This window comes from Nelumbo lutea, chromosome 2, assembly GCF_056320005.1.
Source record: "Nelumbo lutea isolate HS-2025 chromosome 2, American lotus-T2T, whole genome shotgun sequence".
Classification (NCBI taxonomy): Eukaryota; Viridiplantae; Streptophyta; class Magnoliopsida; order Proteales; family Nelumbonaceae; genus Nelumbo; species Nelumbo lutea.
In genome coordinates this window covers 73,963,470-73,979,709 of record NC_142685.1, presented here as the reverse complement: position 1 = coordinate 73,979,709, position 16,240 = coordinate 73,963,470, and the positions used below count along the sequence as shown (strand labels likewise).

The window sequence follows — 16,240 nt, the reverse complement described above, 5'->3', positions numbered from 1 at the left end:
TTTGGGTTGGGTTGGGATGGGTTTGGTTTGAATGGGTTGTGAACAGGCAACCTACCACAGCCCATGGTTGGGGCTGGGTTAGGGAGGGGCCTAGATTGTGTAAGGGTGGGGGCTTGGGGTCATTGTTAGGGTGGGGTTGGGCTCTAAGTCGGTTCAAGGCTGGACTATGTCAGTTTGTCTACACATAGACAGTCCAATTGGGTAGCAAGGTTTGGGTTAAGCGTCAAGGTTATGGTGGGGCTTGGGTTAGGTTTGGTTTGAATGGGTTGTGAGCAGGCAACCTGCCACAGTCCAAGGTTGGGGCTAGGTTAAGGTGGGGCCTAAGTTGGGCTCAAGGTCAGAGTGAATTTTAAGTTGGGTTAAGGTGGGCTTGTGGTCTAAGTTAGTCTAAGGTTGGATTGTGCCACGCTGTCTATACACAGACAGTCCAACTGGGTAGCAAGGTTTGGGTTAGGGGTCAAGGTCAAGGTTAGGGTTAGGGTGGGGCTTGGATTAGGTTTAGTTTGAATGGGCTGTGAGCAGGCACCCTGCCACAGTCAATGACCATGAACCCATCATATCCATCTTCTAATGACATTTTTGATAGAACCATGTCGCCTTGTACATGCAACTTCTTTGATAGCAAGAAATTCTCTCTTTAATAATAGAGCTATTTGAATCCCTTTCAACATGACTACTTCCCAAACTATGGCATGAACACTTTTTCTTCAGTTCTTTAACTTGCATAATCAACAAAGTCTCCCTTCCAACAAGCTAAAGAAATCACATCCATTTTCTTATAAAGTCCCTTTTAGGTCAAATGCAAAGGACAAAAAAAATCAGCTTCATAACATATAAATGAACCTTAATTAGGCAGTACCCTTGTATATTGGACATTCATACAACAACGACTTGAGATTGAGGATAAACATCCTTCTATTTGTTTTACAAATGTGATGTGGATTTAGCATTTAGGGTCTAACCACTCGAAAATGAGGAGATGGAGAAAATAATGACTCAAATGCAGAAGAAAAACTTCAAATATGCAAGAGTACATCTCAAACTTCAAGAAAACCTAATATATAGTTGAATGAGGAAGAAAAAGTCTGCAAGCTCCTTTGTGTCTCCTAGGGGATGGCGTGTAACTATGTAAATGTTTGTAACGGACGGGATTAATGTATGGGTCCCACCAGTAAATGCATAGGTTGACTAGGGATGCAACGTCAGCATTTTTAACTTTTTTAATTTGGTCTCAAATGGAACATTCAACGGCGTTACAAATGTCCTCTATCTTTTGCCTACAATTGGCCTTTTCGCCAAATTGAGGGGTTGTCAAAGCCAAATTACCTTTTATTTGTTAATCACCAAACCTTATCTACTCAACTGCTAAAATCAATTCTCGTATATTATAATGTTTGGGTTTCATACATACTATAATTTTTAAATAATAAAATTTTAACTTCATCTTTTCATCCTTTTTTGTTATAAGATCAATTCCCATATTATCCTAATAAGATTCAAGTAAAGCATCAGCTTCTTTTTTAATCTTAGGATCTAATAATGAAACTAAACAATATAAAGGAGATTTTTTTTCCAATATATAATTTTTTAATTTTATTTCTATTACATCAACAATATTTTTAAATTTTAAATCATTTCTATATTTTGCAAACATTCACTAATTATAAACAATTGATTAACTAAAATACAAAATATTGGGTAATAATCACCCGAAACTACATTAGTTGCATCATAAAAAAAAAAAAAAAACAGTAACTTCCCAATCATCATGAGTTATAAAATCATGAGGCATTTTTTTATTGTTTATCCCATATTCTTGACATAAATATTTAAACTCTTGTTTTTGTGTTTAGAAATTATACTATAAATAATATAATTTCTAATTTTAGAAATATGAGGTAAAATAATATTCAAAACTTCTTGCACACACAAATTTAAAACGTAACATGCGCATCTAATATAAAATATTTTTTCATTTAAAGCGTCACATCTCATACTATCAATGTGAGACAAATGGATTGTAACATTCTGCTCTGATACCGACCCCTTCTCGAGGACGAGAAGAGTTTTTGCCCTTGTCGTAACATCCTATACCATTAAGATCTTTATCCATTTGTCCCTCCCTCTCACAGCTAGCTTTTAGGGGAGAGTTCTTAAGTCATATATTAAGTGGTACCAATGCCTACACTGTCTCCTAGTTGCAATCATGTGGCATAGATGGTGACGTTGGTATTGCAATGTTTGGCCAGGACTAGGTGGACTAGTGCAATACTAGCCTACGTGGGCACCGAGACTGCAGAACGTGGTGGAATGTTACGATCCATTTATCCCGCATTGGTAGTACGTAGCAAGGTTCAAAATATCGATATGCCCAATACACCAATAGGGGCATATCGAGCAAATCGATACCTTGTTTTTTCTTTTTTTTTTTCCGAAATTGGTTTGGGGGGCCGATTTAGGGCTCATCCACCCCCTGAACCCATCAAACCCCCAGTACACCCACTATAGGGGCGTATCAGAAGGGTCCCGAAACGATACGTATCATTCGATACGGGCTGATACTTTGAATCTTGGTATGTAGGAGTGGCAATTTTTCACCCAACCCGTTGAACCCACCCAACCCGCCCATTTACTTGGTGGGTTGTGTGATAACCATTAGGTTAACCATTACGAACATAGTCAAATGGCTTCACCGCCTGTGTAAAAATAATATGCATGTAATGTGATTTGAACCTTCACCAATTGTGTAAATAGTAACTACAATTACCATCAAGCTATGACCAACTTATTTGTTAAGAGAGTTTGTTTTTTTAAGTCCACAAATATAAGATTAATGGGTTTAGGCGAGTTGGATTGGGTTAAAGCGGGTTTGGGTTGAACCCAACCCATTTAATTTTATATAACTGGGTTATTAATGGGTTGGCGGGTTAGATGGGTTGAATTGAAGCTCAACCCAAACCAAACCTTTCATTTGCCACTGCTAGTAGTATGGGATGCTAATATGAGAGATCTCACATCGGTAGTAAGAGATGCTATTGTGGGGTACATATGTGCTTGGGTTCCCTCCCTAACAGCTAGCTTTTAGGGGCAAGTTCTCCCAAGTCACGTATCAAATTGTCTCCTCATTGGGCCCCTAGAGCTTGCCACTAGTTCTGTTTCTACAATGAACTAGTCCAGTTAAACTCCATGCATCATCTTCTGAAGCAAGGCATACCACATTCGTGTAATAATAACTGCAATCAATTTGATCCTTAATTCGTATAAATAATTGAATGCTTGAAGTTACTGCAATAACACTCAAGACCCAACAAGGCCCTGTCCAACTACACGGAATCCCTTGAATTGGGAATCCTATCTATCTTTGTTCATTATCTCGTTCCATGTGCTTTACAGCCTATATTGACCCTAGTTGCAAAATAATACCTCTATTAATGCTTAACCCCTTGATTCCTCTAAAATTTCATACAGAAAAACTATTGACACGCCTGTATTCATCCCAGTGGAAATTAAATGTGCTTTACAGTATCACATTTAATTCATGGTAGTACAGATTGAAGCAGCCCAGTGGAAATAAGTTACCATATTATGAATTCATCAGAGTCGTGCCGGTGAGGTTTCCAAATGATATTTCCTGATTTTTTCACAAATGGTTGTGTTGGTTAAAAAACCTCAAAGGTATGCCAATAAAGCACTGTGTAAATGCTGAGATTCAAACCTGTGACATTAGATATGAACCAGAATTAGAAGAGCTATGGCAGATAGCACCAAGACAAAGATAGGCGACATATATATACATCAATAGAGATTTATTTTAAGTTCTTAGTAAATGCCCTTCCAGTTAATTAGAAAGAAGATTGTCAAAGGATCATATCATGACCCAGTTCCAATCAGAATACAACCAGATTAAGCAAGATTTGACTATCAAATGGTAGATTCGTTTATAATTGGAGAAGATTTAGATCTCATGCACATCTACACAGAGAATTTTGTATCTTGCACAAACATGCAGGCAAGTATGCACATATACGTGCATACATAAAAAATTATTTACCATAGTTTATCTGAGTGCTGTATTTTCAACGAAAGGTTGAACGTTGAAGGCTTAGGACTTTGTTGCCTTCACTTTGTGGATAATATTATCTTAATAGCCAGACTTAAATCAAATTTTGATATAGTAAATATGTGATTGGATCAAATTCAGATATACCTAGGCCCTATCAGATTCCAACTGGTTACCTCAGTCACGAAGCCACTAGAATGAGTACCTCAACTGCAGATTTCTTCAATGTCTTAGACTCTTATTGTAATAGGTATACAGTCAGATCAGACTTGCATCCCCGAGTCAAAAGTATATAACAATGTGACACAATTCAAGTCAAATCTCAATTAAACGAGTTGAGAGAATTTCAATTCAAAACAAGGAAAACCTGCACTAAAAAACCAATAATGTTCAAGGTTTAAATATTACTTCCTTCAAGAAATCAAGGTATTCTGTTCTATAATTTTATGATTCAAAAAAGTGCTTTCTATATGTCTAGCATTCTTTACAACACTTGTGACTTGCTATAACATTCAAGTATAATAACTGTAGTGGCATAGGGGAAGGGAAGATGGAGGAAAGGTTCGTGGAGGTAGCTAGATGGAAGAGAATGCTGAAAGTCGAAGTCAAGGAGTTCCTGTTTGAAGAGATGAGGATCAGAGGGCTGTTGAGCTTGAAGATTAGAGAGGCTAAGAAGGCCACAGTGCTGATGGAAGGACTAGGAGTGCTTGAATGGCTCAGGGATTTTGTACTTGAGGCAAGCTCCAGAAGTAGGCAACCTATCAGGAAAGAGCTCGGTACAGAAAAGGGGAAAAAGTAAGTGATAGAATGCAAGCATACCAAAGGATCATTCATTGCATTATATGAATACTTTGATCAAGGGAATAAGCAGTTGGTGTGTTTCCCACAAGGAAGAGTTACAGGTGGAAGTAGCCAGTAGCCAGTTTGCTTGGTGAGTTCTTGCTCTGGTCAAAAGCAGCACAAGTAGAGACTTCGACAGGCTTGAAGGTAACTGAGAAAACCGACGACAAAATGAGACTCTCTGAGAGAAACTGCAACATGATGGAGACCTTGGAGAAGGAACTTCTGGTTCTGGGGAAGACATACAGACAAATAAAATGATAACTCATATTGGAATGGAGAATTGGGAAAAGAAGTTTGTGGTTGAAACTTCATAGCCTCCATCTAAATGGAGGAAAATTGAAGAAATAATTTTGCGGAGTATGGATTTGAAGGAACCTATTGTCATTACCCCTTTTGAAAAGTGTAAAGCCTTATTGAAAATGAGCATAGCTGAAGGTCTAGTTAGTGCCTTGAACATTTAGTTGAATGGAGTAGTAGTTACAGTATCAAAATGGTGTCTTTTATCCAACACAAAATTCTTTGGAGTTGAGGATGACATGGTCATTAGAGTGCTGGGCTTGCCATTCCATTTGTGGAAGGAATAGATATTTAAGGTGCTAGCTTCTTTTTGTGAGGCTTGTTTAGATGGTTTCTTTGATGTTGATCTCCACTCGGTTGCCTTGAAGTTGAGTGGGGTGAAACCTGAAGACATTCCAAGAAGAGTTCAGGTGGTAGTAGAAGGTTACACGTACTCTGTATGGTTGGCAACCTCCATTGAAGCACAACTGTGGAAGGAGGAAGGCAAAGAGACGGAGGTGGCAGCTTTATGTGGGGTGCAGATAAGAAACTTTGCACAAATTTAGCTAAAAAAAATTTGAAAAATCAGAAAGGAAATGGGGAAGGTGACCTTTCAAGTAGGCTGGGGACAGAGGAAGGATAGGCGGCAGATCTTTTATGCAGGCTTAGACAGAGGGACTAATTGATGGTGTTAGAGTCGGCTGTAGAGGGGGAGTATAGTCAATTTACTTTATGTTATATGCTTGATGTAGTTACAAGTAGATCCTAACTTAAGTGATGTGTCCCACACTTAAGTGGGGGCACAATAGTCATTGTGCATTGTTTTAGAAACCTATAAACAAAACTGGCTGACTAGAAAGAACTCTCTCTAGTTCGAACCAGATCTTCTTTTCTCTTCTTCTCTCTCTTTTTTTTTTTTTTTTGATCAACAACCACAGATTTCATTAATAATGGAATAAAGTTACAAAGAAAGGGAGCTAAAAATTCTTAGCTCCCCAAGTTATGGGAATACATCTGACTTAAAAACACAATAAACTTACAATTGAGCCCAAAACCTAGAAGCCCTATTAACCCCTTGTCTAGCTAATCCATTAGCAAAGGAATTAGCATTTCTTTTTACCCAAGTACATTGGACTTCCATATCCTTGATCAGCCATTTAAACTTTCTCTTCTCATTGTTGTAGCTCCACATCTTAGAAGTGTCTTCTTTCAACCAGTCCACTACAATTGCAGAATCTCCCTCTATAATCAGTTTCTTAGCATTAATTTCTTTGGCCCTTCGAATCCCTTCCAAGACTGCTAACACCTCAGCCCTCAAGGAGTCTCTCACTCCAATTGGGCCAGAAAACAAAGCTATTGCATGACCTCTCTCATCTCTTAGTACCCCCCAATACCTGAAGGCACTGGATTCCCCATGCTACTGCCATCAAAGTTTAGTTTGATAAAACCAGGAGGTGGAGGGTTCCAATTGAGAGTCAAAATCTTCTTTGTTGAAACTGAGCTAGCAACTTCTTTCCAATTTCTTAACATATCATTTGTTGAAAAATCTATGAGCTCATTCATTGTCTTAAGCCAATGTACTACCCTTATATGAATCAGTTCTACCATTGTTTCCAAGCCTCTCTCCTATTCCGAAAAGATCCTTGCATTTCTTTCTTCCCATAATGTCCGACAAACAGCAGCTCTCATGCATCTCCACATAATTTTTTGCCACTAGTTGGGGATATCCACCTGCACCCAAACAAAGAAGCAAACCAATCCCAAATATTTTTTGCCAAAACACAAGATATTAGTAAGTGGTAACCGGACTCACCAGCAGCTTTGCATAAAACACACCAGTGTGGAGACAAACAGCTATTGGGTCTTTTTCTTTGAAGTAAATCACCTATTTTGATTCTTTTTAGGAAATCTTCCCAACAAAAACTCCCAACCCTCGGAGGTATAGGTTTACACCTTGGTTGTATTAAGGCTTTAAAGAAGGAGGCACAAGTGAAGGATCCGGAGGGAGACAAACTCCAAATCCTATTATCTATATTCTTCTCTTCTCTTCTCTTCTCTTTCCTCTACCCTTTCACCATTACTTCTCTCTCTTTATTATTTCGTACTTAAGAGCATCACAGGTCTGAACTTTATCAGATGGCAGTACCGTAGGTAAGGTCTTACACGCAAATGGGAAGGTGAACAAAGTGGGAAGGACAGGAGTTGGACCGACCCAGGAATTCAAATTGAGAGACCTCGGTTCAGAACCCCACATGTGCTTCCTCTAGTGTTCATGTGGCAATTGACTGTCCAGGTATTGTTGGACCGGTCCAACCCATTGAGCTCATTACAAACAGTCAATGGACCGAAGTGGTGAAGAAACACATGCCGCTTTAAACAGGCACATGACAAGGCAAGTTGGGGAGTTGATGGACAATAACAATGGTCCATCATCATCCCCTTTGAGCAAAATTCGATCGGCACATCTTTCTTGCAACCAGGTGGTGTCTTCGACTTGGGTTTGGGTTCCCAGCAAAGGAAAAGCAGTTTGTTCTCCAGAGTGGTGCAATCCCAAGTTTAAGAAGCAATCCTTCAAATTCCAGCAACGGATTTGGAATCTAGCGAAGACGAAAGTGAAGCAGAACCGTTTGAGTCTTCAAATATTCGTAGCATTGAGAAAAATGGAATGTTATCTCTGGAAGAGGAGAGCTTCCACATGGAGCTTCTGTTTATAGAAGAAAGTATATAGAGAAGGAAGGCCAGTTTGATGTTGCACAGGATTTGGAACCTGCTGCAACCAAGGATAGTGATACATTGGAGGCATCAGTAGCTTTGGCTGAGATTGATAGGTCTGCTTCTCTCAACAAGACTCTAAGTCAGATTCGCATCAAAGTCAGGATTTCCATAGGATGATGTTGACTCCACGTTCTGCACGAAATTTGAATGCACTGGGAAGGAGAGAACAGGGAGAGGGACCTTCCACTAACTGTTATTTGGTTCCCAGCTCTACGGTTCAACCATTCTACTTTAAGGAAAGGGCTCCCAATTCGATACCCGATGGAATTCCGGCTCCAGTTCCAGTGAATCCTTGCAGCCTTCCCATTCCAGGTACCCTTGTCAATTTGTTTTTCGGTACTGATTGTGCCCCTGTGCTTGTTATTGATACTTCTGCTACCGTACCTGTTTCCCAACCAGTTGGAAAAGATGGATGTGGGTATATCAAGGAGGGATTAGAAGGTAGACAGGGGTTTGGAGGGCCGGGGGGGACTTCCAGGAGGCTGATAAGATTTGGAGTCTGACTTGGAATGAGTTGGAGGGGCTTAAAAGAAAGCATATGGAACAAGAAAACAGGGACAAGTTGATGTTATCGGAAGGGAAAGAAGAAGAAACCTCAAGGGTCAAGGGGTGGTGATGCTCCAGAGGATGGGTAGAACCAGGAAAAAGAAGAACCAAATAAGGTGAAGGAATATAATAGGAAGAGTGAAGAAAAGAAGAAAAGGAGAAGGGAAAAGAGATAAGAAGTGGAAAGACTAAGATCAGATGTCAGGGGTGATTTAGAATTTAGTGGTAAGGGCGAAAGACGGAGAAACCCAAACTAGGGAAAGCACACTTAAGGGGTTTTAGTGGAGCTAGTGTCATAAAGATAGTCAGTTGGAATGTAAGACATTTGGGGAGTGTAAGGAAAAGGCAAGCTATAAAAGATTTGCTGAGAAGAGAAAATCCAGACATTATTGATAAAAAAAAAAGAAAATCCAGACATTGTAATGCTACAAGAAACAAAAACTTTAGAAATGGAAGGATGTTGGATCCAAAGTGTTTGGGATTCAAGAAATCTTAGATGGTCTTGTAGTCCTTCATGTGGGGCTTCAGGAGGAATTTTGACAATTTGGAAAGACAAAGTGGTGGAGTCAGTGGAGGAGTTGATTGGAAGGTATTCAATTTCTTTGAAATTTCGGACCATGGGGGATGGATTTATATGGGCTCTCACCAACGTCTATGGTCCAAGTAGATACTGGGAAAGGAATGAGATGTGGGAGGAATTATTTTCCATTAGGGGCCTTTGGGAAGTGTCATGGTGTGCGGCCGGGGACTTCAATATGACTAGGTTCTCCGATGAAACAAAAAACCCCAACTAACAAGTGACCACTAGCATGAGAAGGTTTAACAATTTTATAGAGGGATGTGAACTGAAGGAACTAATTCTGTTGCATGCCCGTTTCACTTGGTCCAACTTTCAAGAAGTTCCCCATTGCTCAAAATTGGACAGATTTCTCTTTAATGAAGCCTAGGAATCACACGAAGGAAACTTGGTGTCTAGAGCCTTACCTAGAGTCACCTTACTAGAAGTTCAGGACTGTTATCAGTCTTGAACCCTAATGAATCTTAGGATCGAAGATAAGCAGAAAGAAAGAGGAGAGAAGAGAAAGAGGGAGAAGAAGCAGTAGAACACAAGGGTTGAAAGGAGGAGAAGAAGCTTCATGTTCTGCCGCCACCACTTTAATTAATATTTATAGGTTATGCTCATTACATGGAAAGGACAGATCTGCCCTTAGTCTTTACATAACAAATAGAGTAAAACAAAGACTGAAATAAATAACAACTGAAACAACTAAATGACCAATAGCTAACCCTAGGCAGACTAGAATATCTTCTACCCTACGAACACAGTGGGACCGTAGCTATGGGGCCCACTTCAGTGTTCTCTACACTCCCCCTCAAGTTGGGAATAAATGTTTATCATTCCCAACTTGGATAGATCTGCCTCTAGCTTCTTCCGTGATACAGCTTTAGTGAGGATATCTGCCAGTTGCATATTGGAGGTGATGTATGGGAGACATACTTCTTGTGATGAGACCCTCTCTCGTACAAAGTGTCGATCAACTTCAATATGTTTAGTCCTGTCATGCTGCACTGGGTTGTGTGCTATATTAATAGCCGCTTGATTATCACAATACAGCATCAGGGGCTTCTCATACTCAACGCCCAACTCCTCAAGTAGTGATCTCAGCCAAAGAATTTCAGCCACTCCATTAGCCATTGACCTATACTCAGCTTCAGCACTGGATCGAGAGACAACACTTTGTTTCTTACTCCGCCAAGAAACCAGGTTACCTCCCACAAGAGCACAATATCCAGAGGTAGACCTTCTGTCATCAACACTCCCAGCCCAATCGGCATCTGTATAGACTTCCACCTTCATGTGGTCATTGTTCTTGAACAGTATACCTCTACCCGGGCATCTCTTCAAATATGCTAGTATTCTTTCTGCTGCTAGAAGGTGTGTGGTTCTAGGAGAATGCATGTATTGACTGATAACACTAACGGCATAACTGATGTCTGGTCGGGTAAGGCATAGATATAGGAGCTTTCCCACTAACCGCTGGAACATAACTTTGTCTTCAAACAGCTCCCCACTCTCTGCATTAATCCTGTGGTTCTGTTCAATAGGTGTATCTGCAGGTTTGACACCTAGCTTTTCAGTTTCAGCCAAGAGATCTAACACATATTTCCTCTGAGAGACAAAGATCCCCTGCTTAGATCTAGCAACCTCAATACCCAAAAAATACCGTAGTGTACCCAGATCTTTCACCTCAAACTCTTGATGAAGGAGCTGTTTGAGGGACTCAATCTCATGGTTGTCGTTTCCTGTGACCACAATATCATCAACATAAACTGCAAGTAGTGTCAGTGACGACTCCACCCTCTTGATGAATAATGTATGATCTGACTGGGCCTGTACATAACCGAACTTCCCAAGGGCTAGTTTGAATCTGTCGAACCAAGCTCTAGGTGACTGCTTCAAACCATACAAAGCCTTATTGAACCGACAAACTTTCTTACCTGCCTCTGTATCATAGAATCCAGGAGGCAACTGCATGTAGACCTCTTCCTGCAAGTCCCCGTTCAGGAAAGCATTCTTAACATCCATTTGGTACAAAGGCCAAGTGTAGCTTGCTGCAAGAGATAATAGAACCCGAATGGTGGTCATCTTGGCTACCGGGGCAAATGTCTCCAAGTAATCTATACCATAAGTTTGAGTGAACCCCTTTGCAACTAGCCGAGCTTTGTACCTCTCAATGGAACCATCCGCATTATGCTTCACAGTAAATACCCACCTGCATCCAACTGGTTTCTTTCCTTTGGGCAAGTCAACTAGCTCCCAGGTATTATTTTTCAACAGGGCATCCATTTCAACTTGCATTGCACCTCTCCACTCCGGGACTGATAGGGCTTCTTGCACTGTTCTCGGAATAGGGACATCAGCAACAGAGGTGAGATAGGACCTGTAGGAGGGAGATAGGCGATCATAGGACAAAAACTGGGAGATGCAGTGGGCTGTAGATGTGGTGCAATGCCGTTTTCCTTTACGGAGGGCAATGGGAAGGTCAAGGTCATCTGCAAAGGGTGAGGTAGCAACAATGGAAGGAGTCTCTGTGGGCCCTGGGACTATAATATCTGGACTTGGAGCCGCAGAAGATATTGTAGCTGGCTAGGACTGCTGATGACCAGGATCAATCTGCCTGCATTGCCTATGATAGACTCTCAACTCCCGATCCCTTTGACCACCCTCGCTACTACAACCCTCATCATCAACTGGAATAGGTAAGGAAACAACCCCAAAGGTATTAACCCTGTCCTCACTGCACTCCTCCCCCTGAAGAAAAAGACCCAAATCTCCACGCTCACTACTCTCCCCCTGAGGAGAGACCCGAGAATAGTAGGGTGTCTCCTCAAAGAAAGTGACATCCATGGATACAAACTTCTTCCCTGAGACAGGATCATAACAACAATAACCCTTTTGAGTTTGTGCATAACCAAGAAAGATGCATTTGGAGGCCTTGGGTTGAAACTTGGAGTGATTGGGACCAAGAAGCTGAACAAAACAGGTACAACCAAATGTCTTGAGGGGAATAGTGAACAACTCCTCATTGGGGTATAGAAGGGAAAAAGGAGGTTTCATATCAAGAACCCGAAAAGGAATCTGATTAATAAGATATACCGCCGTAAGGATAGCATCACCCCAGAAGCGAATAGGGACATTGGAGGTAAACATAATACTTCTAGCCACCTCCAAGATGTGCCTATTCTTCCTCTCTGCAACCCCATTCTGCTGAGGTGTATGAGGACACATACTTTGGTGGATAACCCCATGATTAAGGAGGTACAATGCCAATGGCTTAGCAAAGTATTCATTTGCATTATCAGATCTAAGTACTTTTATCCTGGCATCAAATTGTGTTAGGATCATTTGATGGAAGTTTTGGGTCAGGACAGGCACCTCATCTCGTGATCGCATAAGATAAACCCATGAAAAACGGGTGTGGTCATCAACAAATAGTAAAAAATACATGTACCCCCCCATAGAAGGAATGTGATATGGCCCCCAAACATCAGTATGCACAATATCAAAAGAACTATTACTCCTTTTATAACTCAATGAATAAGAGTTTCTACAATGTTTAGCCAACTCACAACTTTCACACTTCAACTGAGATAACTCAACAGACTCAAACAAAGTAGGAAACAGACTCTTCAAGGACCGAAAAGATAAATGACCCAATCGGTTATGCCACAACATAACCGGACTCACAACTTGAGAAACCAGTAACTTCTTATCCACTGACTCTTCCCGACAAGAACTCTCCCCAAGCAGATAGATCCCATTCGTCTCACAGCCAGTCCCAATCACCTTCTTCGTCTCCATGTCCTGAAAAACACATCGGTCAGGAAAAAAAGTTACTGAGCAGTTCAAATGTTTGGTAATGCTACTGACGGAAAGGAGGTTAGTATCCAGTTTAGGAACATGCAAGACAGAGGACAAGGATATAGTATCTGACAGTTTGATGTCACCCTTGCCAGAAATAGGGACAAGAGAGCCATCAGCTATAGATACTTTATCCCTACCAAAAGATAAGTGATAAGTAGTAAACAGAGAGGGCAAGCTGGTCATATGGTCAGATGCACCTGAATCTATTACCCAACACGGTTCAGTAGTACCTGGAGCGGAGGCATGGTAGGCTGAGGCTCGAGTACCTGAGTGTGCAAAGGCCGATGTAGCTGGAGCTGATGATGACTGCGGTAACTGAGCTGAACTGCCAACTTCCTTCTCCAATTGTATTAGAACTGCCCGAACTGCAGCTAAGGTCTCTAATGGTGTGCCTCTCGTGCCAGATGAGGATGTTAAATCAGTAATCGTAGCCACATGAGCATTACTCCTTTTATTTCTCAACTTTGCCGGGACCAAATGTGGATGCAGCTTCCAACATGTTTCTTTTGTGTGTTTAGGTTTCTTGCAATGCTCACACACCACATCCCTTTTATCTTCCTTCTTTCTGTCCCACTCTGAATCACCCTCTGTTTTGGGTTTGACAGCTACCAAGGCAGGTGTAAGCGGCTGAGGTTGCATCATGACTTTCCTCCTGGTCTCTTCACTGTACACTAAGGAGTATGCCTGAGAGAGGGTCACACTATCCCTGGTCAAGATCTGCTGCCTCACAATATCATATTCTGAATTCAGTCCTGCCAGAAACTCAAACACTTTGTTTGTCTCAATGTGCTTTCTATGTATCTGAGCATCTTTGGGACTCTCCCACTCATGAGTCTCTAAGTGATCAATCTCATGCCACAGGGACTGCAAGTTAGAGAAATAGACTGACACCGGTTTCTCTCCTTGTTTAAGGGCATTCACCTCACATTTCAACTCATATGCTCTGGCAACATTAAGGGGTTGGGAGTAAGTCTCTTTCATCACATTCCATATCTCCTTGGCTGTCTTTGCCCATAAGTAATTTCGGCTGATATGGGGCTGCATTGAATTACAGAGCCATGTCATAACCAAGTAGTTTTCTTGGACCCACTTGGTATACGTAGGGTCTCCCTTGGAAGGTTCTGCTACATCTCCCAAGAGATACCCTACTTTGCCCCTTCCCCCAATAGCCATCATGGCTGATTGGGCCCATTCCAAGTAGTTTGATCCATCAAACTTTACGGTTGTAATCTGAAAACCTGTCTCAGAACCACCACCATAACTGTTGTTCCCAAAACTGCCTTCTGCCTGATTCTTAAGCTCCATTTCAGTCAAGAACCAGAAGTATCAAAGATTATGGTTACTACAGTCAAAACCAGCACTAGAAATCCCAACAACAGTCACAAAATCAGTAGAGAACCAATCTGTACTCACGATAGATGTGCATGAAATATATATAAGACTGATCTGAAATCAATAACCACACACAACAGCAACAGTCCGAACTGTTTTCACCCCTTCAAAAGTGTTTGAAATCCCAAAAAAAGACTGAAACACAATTTGAAGGGTAATCTGATATGCTGAAGCAAATTCGAGGTTTTAATCAGTCCTAAGAGCCTTATGGATAAGGTTTGTATTAGGGTTAATATGAAACCCTAAAACTGATCAATGTTGAGGAGAATTCTGGGGTTTTCCACAGGAATAAGATCACAAGTTTCGGCCTAATACTAGGGTTTGCCGTAGGGATAGGACAAAACCCTAGAGAAACCCTAGAGAATAGAGAGATAAAACCCTAGAGTAGTTCGGCCACCCTTACTGGATAGGTCCAACCTATCTTTTCTGATGTTACTTCTCTCAGAAAGTAAAAAACTTACAGTAGAATGCAGTTCGCTGCCTACCAAGGTTACCCGAACCCTAGCCTTCTCTGGTTCTTCTTGATCACCAACTTGCTACAACTGTAATACTTCTTCAAACAGCTGCTAATCCTCTGGAGATCTCCAAGAACTAGTCAACGAACTCTGCTTTCTCAGTCTTCCAGCCTTAGATGGTTCTCATGTGGTCGGCTGGACTAGGCTCACATGAGAGAACTTAGCTCTGATACCAACTAGAAGTTCAGGACTGTTATCGGTCTTGAACCCTAATGAATCTCAGGATCGAAGATAAGCAAAAAGAAAGAGGAGAGAAGAGAAAGAGGGAGAAGAAGCAATAGAACACAAGGGTTGAAAGGAGGAGCAAAAGCTTCATGTTCTGCCGCCGCCACTTTAATTAATATTTACAGGTTATGCTCATTACATGGAAAGGACATATCTGCCCTTAGTCTTTACATAACAAATAGAGTAAAACAAAGACTGAAATAAATAACAACTAAATGACCAATAGCTAACCCTAGGCAGACTAGAATATCTTCTACCCTACGAACACAATGGGGCCGTGGCTATGGGGCCCACTTCAGTGTTCTCTACAACCTTTAACCACTGTCCTATTAACTTAAGTCCAGAAACCTTTCAAAGAGGCCCCATACCTTTTAGATTTGAAAACAGGTGGCTTACACACCCAAATTTTGTGCGAAAAAAGGAGAGTTGGTGGAAGGAGGAACTAAGGGGGTATATTGGAAAGGTGTGAGATTTCATAAGAAATTAAAGAGATTGAAAGAGAAAATCAAGGAATGGAACAGGGATCACTTTGGGAGTCCACAATAGAGGAGTTAGATGAGAAGGGAGCCCAAGGGACCCTAGTAGGAGAGGAAAAAGAATTGAGATGTAGGGTCAAGAAAGAGTTGGAAGAAGTTTTCTTTAAGGGAAGAGATCAGTTGGAGACAAAAATAAGGATGCAAGTGGTTAAAACAAGGTGATGGTAACACTAAATTTTTTCATACTTTGGCAAATGGGAGGAGGAAAAATTTTGTGGCCAGATTGGAGGTAAAAGGGCAAGAGATAACAAATCAAGATGAAATTGTCAGGATTTTTGTGACTTCAAATTAATTTTTAGGCAGCCCTTGGATGATAGGTTATGACTAGAAGGGTTTGAATGGCCCCAAGTGGAGACTGAAGTAGCACATTGGCTGGAAAGAGACATTGAAGAAGAGGAAACAAGGATGGCCATGTTCTTAATAAAGTTATCGATGACCCAAGGCCAAATGGCTTTACTATGACTTTCTACCAAGACTGTTGGGATATTGTAAAAGATGATCTTTGTAAGGTCTTCAATGAATTTGTAGAGGTTTATTGTGAGTCGAGGGGTGAATGCAACCTTTCTTGCCCTTATTCCAAAGAAGACCGATGCATGTTATCCAAAGGACTTTAGACCCATCAGCTTAGTAACATCTATAAGATCTT

General features: G+C 41.1%; 1 protein-coding gene across 15 annotated transcripts in view; it reads right to left on the bottom strand.

Moving 5' to 3' along the window:
• Positions 1-3,243: 3,243 nt before the first annotated feature.
• Positions 3,244-16,240, bottom strand: part of PPT1 (polyprenyltransferase 1) — a 57,136-nt gene continuing 44,139 nt past the window's right edge. For 9 of the 15 annotated variants that reach the window (XR_016107776.1, XR_016107777.1, XR_016107774.1 and 6 more), the window contains one exon: positions 3,244-3,715. The gene's annotated coding sequence lies outside the window, so the exon portion shown is untranslated. The remainder of the gene's footprint in view (positions 3,716-16,240) is intronic. The other 6 variants (XR_016107779.1, XR_016107780.1, XR_016107770.1 and 3 more) reach the window with 4 other exon arrangements.